Raw genomic sequence first — 6,108 nt, 5'->3', positions numbered from 1 at the left:
GCGTTTCGGTCTGTATTTTTTTTGAAGAAGAAGAATTTGTGTTTTGCTTTGATTTCATCATCGATCACTAATAAGGGTGTTTCATTTCCTCTGCCCACTATTGTGTGTATGTATACTTAATTACATAATTAGCCTACTTTATGAACTGGTCAGATAAAATATGCTTTCAAACCTGTTATCATGATGTCTGGTTTTCTGTTGCCAAGATCATCTGTTACTGTCATCAAAGAGAACCGCAAAACAGTCAAATAGTCGTCCACTGCTAAGAACAGTCTATACAGTATATATACGTCTCCAACATCCCAGAATCTCCACTACTGTAAAACGATGCCTCTCATTACTCCCGTCATTTGTCTGCTGACATCTTACCTTTGCAAGGTTACATAAAACTTTATCTTGGCTCCACTATACCGCTTTCTCTCTCTGTTGTTGTCCAATATTTTGCCTATATTCCATCTAAACAGAAAACCGACATTATATTCAGATATCAATCAGAATGTCAACAAACATCTTCATTGGTCTGGCTAAACCGATGTTTTTATTTTCAATTATATTTAATTATATAAACAGATATGTTTTGTTGTCTGACATTTTGTTTTACCGACATTTTCATTCATTTTAATTTAATGATCGGACATATTGTATCACAATACATGCTAGTTCACCTTACTGGACTATCTTAGCGAAGATCATAGCTGCCCGAAACGCCATCTGTTTAAGCTATTTTCAGGTGAACAGTAAACCAGCCTTTGTATATGACTGAGACAGGTGCTACCGGTGGGGCAGATTACTCTCACTTACAGTATCGTCTCTGTATTGACCCGTGAAAGCCCGGGGTAGAATAGGCCTTCAGCAACCCATGCTTCTCCTTAAAGGCGACTAACGGGATCGGGTGGTCAGGCTCGCTGACTTGGTTGACACATGTCATCAGTTGCCATTTGCGTAGACCGATGCTGATGCTGTTGATCACTGGATTATTTGGTCCAGAAACGATTATATAGAGACCGCCGACATATAACTGCAAAATTGCTGAGTGCGGCTTGAAACTAAACTCAGTCAGTCAGGAGTCACTATTGTGTATCAGTTCATATCGTGTATTTAGAGTCGCAAATAGGCTTTGCCTTAAGTTGCGCTACTGATGATAATAGAACTCGGGTTTGATGTTTATTGTTTACCTTTTGTTCCTCCAGGAAAAAAGAGTTGAACAAAGCCGATTTTGGAAATAAGGGTGAGCCTAATTAGATTCAAACGCAATCCTGAATTGAAACTTTTATGAATGTCCAGGATCTCATAGGTCATATAATGACATGTAACTCTGATAGTCAGTTACTTTATCTTCTCTCATATCATTTGTTCATGTCGTATTCAAAAATCACTGATCACAGATCGTAATAGAATAAAATATTATTACTCTTGTCTGATAATAAAGGCCTGTGAAGTTCCGGGTTAGAATCAATTGCGTATATTGATACTCATGCTGCTGATCATTGGATTGTCTTCCAATTCCATTAGTGATAGACCACAACCATATAGCTGGAATATTGGTGGATGGTGGCATTAAATAATAAGCGAACAAAACAAACTGGCAATAAAACATTTTCTTGATCATTTTTCATCTCTGCCAGGAAAGTGGGAGGCGGAGATATGCTCCAAGGCGAAATTAATGAGAGGAAACAAGAACAGGTCAACTCGTGTAAATTGTGTGTGGTGTGTGAACTCCATTCTTTTGGTGTCCCCAGCTGTGATATTGCCGTAATATTCCTAAAAGCAGCGTAAAACTAAACTCACTTACTCATTGTGTGGAGTATCCATGTTACCAAGCAACATAAAACCAACATTGACATCAGCAAAACAATCTTAACGCGACGCCTCACCTCAGTTCATTTCAAAATTGAAGCGCCTGTAAAAGGTCAAGTCAAACACTCCTCACCGAAATCATATAACCGCAAAATATGATTCTGCTAGTAAGTTGTTGCAGTTGGTTGAATTGTTGGATTTTACCTTCACTACAAATATGAGGCAGTTATACCATTATATCGTCTTCAGCAAAAATCGTTGTACCTTGGATCTGCAAACGGAAGTGCACACCGATGTTCTATTTGGGTTGAAAATAATACAAACACGATATGGTTTCCCGTGATGAATGGATTTTATTCGGTTGTCATGGCTGTGTTTCCGAATTTTAGCTTGCAGTTGTTTCGGCGACTGTTGTGCGCCGAGTATTTTTCAAACTAATGTTTTGAATATATTCTTTGTAACATTTATCATGTTACACGAGTTACAGAAACTACAGATTCTGGTTCTATTCTCGTAGGTTGAACCCCATCAGACTCTGAGGCATGGCGGAGAATGTGGGCACGAATCCCCGATGGGACTGAGCCTAAAATCATATCTAGAATCTGTACTTTACTGAGACAGTGTAATCTGAAATTACATATGCTACAATTAACTACTTTCTACAAGGTTCTGTATAAGCATGTATAGTTTCAATTTCCCGGTAGTTCAGAAATCTCACTGCTAAACATCGTCAGTAAGGGGAGTCAATTCTTGGCGTTCCAAGCTCAAATATCATGAACAGTATTTTACGGCCTCTTTGTTTTTATGGTAGTTGTTCTTAAACGGGTACTTTTTAGCATGCATATATCATGCATAATCATGTTAAGACTCCAATGTCCACAGTCGTTACAGGAACAGCTGAAAAGCGTCCATTTGAGTGTCGTCTCCTTCCTTTTAAAAACGAAACGGCAGTGAAAATAAACATACCTCAAGGACGTTTGCGTATACTCCTGTTGTCCCTAACATCAGACCTTGTCTATTTCTAGATAACAGTAAAAGTAAACATTTAATGTGTCAATGCTGAATTATGCTCTCACCTAGCAACCTTTTCAACACAAACATGTTCTGTATGATTTTCAGTTTTATTGGATAAATAAATCATAAATGTTTACTCGTCCTCTAAAAAGGCTACATAACTGTAAGTATGTAAGTATAATTTTAGAAGCTATTAAGTATGTATTTACAGATGACGTCGGGAAGAATCAGTTCAATAATCTATTGAGGCACCAACAGGATCGGTATTAGATTAATAAATATAACAACGGGACATAAATAATATAAACAAACGGGATTTATAAACAGAAATGACAAAAACTTTTCCACTTTCGCAACAAATATCTGTTACATTGTACGATTGGACTGTAACATGAAAACGTGTTTGTTTGACGCAGCGGTCAGAAGTATTACAGCTGTGCAACACTGTCTCCAAACTATGAACCAAATACAGGAAAAATTGTAACTGTGATTTGGTCAAACAAAATGTAATCAGGGCAGAATTGTAACACCTTGTGTACCTTGGACTGTAGGTAGCAAAGTGGCGGACCTTGAAATGTGCTTATGTGTGTGTGTTGTGTGTGAGAGTCCAATAGTGTATTGAAAAACGACGAAAATAACGAAAAACAAGGTATCTCCTGTTAGCAAGCTTTCAAACATAAATCTTCAATGTTAGATATAATGCTGTAGCTTGCAACATGTTCCATACGCAATGTCTGCCCTCTCCAATAATTAAACTGCTAGACAGCGTTGTGTCGAAAGAAAATGCTTTGTTCAAGATTCCAGAGATTTTAATACAGAATAGGAGCTCCATGGCCAAGAATACAGCATCTGTAGGCTTCGTTGCTCCTGTGGATCGCACGCTACTGATATACAATGATTCAAAGATATGTGATGTAATATATAACACACAATACACTTCAAATTAAATTTACAAACATTCCCCATTAGATGCAAAGTAAGAAATAAGATTGTTGAATGTGTTTTGAAAGATGTTATTTTAATGAAAATCTGACCAGAAAGATGTTTGTGGTAGTATTTTGTAATGAACATATTTCTACTTTATTCAAGAGAGACAAAAACAGACAAGTACCAAAATGTTATTCCTGAAAAACCACGTCACCGAAATAGTCTACATTAACTTTAGCACTGTTTTCATTCTACCGTATGTTTTTGTATTTTAACTATTCGACAGAAAAATGCGAATTATCAAAAATATACACTCTCATTAAAACTACAATTGACATAATGCTGCTATGAAATAGAATATGGAAACGGGGCTAGTACTGAGCTGTAATCCATCTATATATCAGCATTTACACACTTGTGTTTAAACATAGCAATGAACCCGTTAGTGTTTCCAAAACATTGTGCCACCCAGAAGTAAGCAAAACCTATTTGACATGTGGAATACAAGTTATATCCCTCAGAACATGATGGGATGTTAGCGTTTTATGAAAAACATCAGGATAACGCATGCACATAAATATACATATGTATAAGTTTTCATAAGTTGAAAACATGATTGAATGGTTTGTCTTAAACTCCCTAAACGTTTGAAACGTTACCTAAATGTCATCTACATCACCATAGAATAATATCGTTGATGAACTTCTCAAAATGTATGTCTAAAACAGTTCATGTTTAACAATTAGTTTAAGTGGTTAGTCATAAATAATATCAGAACAAAAGAAGGATAATTTTGCCTTCATTTAACAAGACAATACACCAAATGATATAAACGATATGAATAAGACTAATTGTATCACAGACAATCCTTTAAACAACGTACCGGTTATTATTAGCAGGGGTCAAATTAAACGTACAGAATTCTGTATGATCCAATATTGTGCAGGTGCAAGCACTATGGTCATAAGACACTGTTGTATGATTCAACGTAAATACAGTATGGTTCAAAATTATTGAGAATAGCTAAAGCATTTCATATTATTAAACGAGAACAAATCAGATAAAATTGAATGTATTGTGAAAGTGAACTGACCTTTTCATGTTGTGTAGGTAACAATTTAATATTTTATCAAGTCTCCTTGAGCTTCACGGCACAGTCTAAGACGGGTAGGCATACTTCCTATCAGAGAGGTTAGTGTCTCGTGAGTTATGCTGTCCCAGTATCGGACCACTTCTCTCTTCATGTCTTCAATTTTTGTCAACCCCTTTTGATTCACACATTCCTTCATCATCCCCCAAATGTTCTCAATGGGATTTAAGTCAGGACTATATGCAGGAAATGGTAATGCAGTCACATTTTTCTCCTGAAACCACTGCTTGGCATGTTTTGCGGTGTGTTTAGGATCATTATCTTGCTGCAAAATCCAGTCATTTCCATAAAACACATGTGCACTTGGAAGGAGAAAATTATCTAATATGTTAATGTAGCGTTGACTTGTCAGATTTCCCTCAAACACACACAGCGGGGTCGTTCCTAATAAGGATATCCCTCCCCATACATGAAACTTTGGGCTGTATTTAGGTCGTCGATACAACGGTGCTGACGCAGACTTTGTCCAAATTTTCACATTATTGGGATATACCCATATTGAGCTTTCATCAGTAAAAATCACATTTTCCCAGTCAAAGTTTTCATGTGCCAAACACGACTCAACACGCCTGTCTTTATGTTCTTGTTTCATGAGAGGAGAAGGAATTCCAGTCTTTTTCTCCCATCCAAGATCAATCAAATTTCTTCTAACTGTAGATTTTGATACAACTGTTGATCCCCTTTCTATCATTTCATACCTGATGTTGGAGATGCTTGCCTTTTGCTTTTTAGACGCTAAAATTCCCAGCCGGACGCGATCTGAGAAGTCCAACTTTCTGGGTCTCCCTGCTCCTTTCTAGTGCCCCAAATCCTTTCCCTCTTTAAACTTCTTCCTAATCCTATACACAGTAGAAAGAGGAGTTCCTGTTCTCTCTGCCAATGTATTTACATCATCAATTCCTTGATTACACAACTCAAAAATCAACCTTCTCTTATCTTCAACAGACATTGTTGACAGTGCTGACGAAAATGACGTCTGCTACTAATTCAGGGGATGTATCTCTAATTGTACTATACTCAGTAGGCCAAGAAGAGTTACCTCCCTTATACCATTACTTAGTTTTAAGTATCAGTGAATCAGTTGAGGTGTTAGGATAGCTCAAAGTAAGAAGAAAAATTCTCAATAATTATGAACCAGACTATATTTATAAACATGCACAGTTACAGCTAGAACTACAAAATATACAAGCGTCATTTAGGTGCTGAAAATCATAGAGTAT

This window comes from Haliotis asinina, chromosome 8 (genome assembly GCF_037392515.1).
Source record: "Haliotis asinina isolate JCU_RB_2024 chromosome 8, JCU_Hal_asi_v2, whole genome shotgun sequence".
Classification (NCBI taxonomy): domain Eukaryota; kingdom Metazoa; phylum Mollusca; class Gastropoda; order Lepetellida; family Haliotidae; genus Haliotis; species Haliotis asinina.
The sequence above is the reverse complement of the archived record's forward strand: the minus strand, read 5'-3'. Positions refer to the sequence as shown.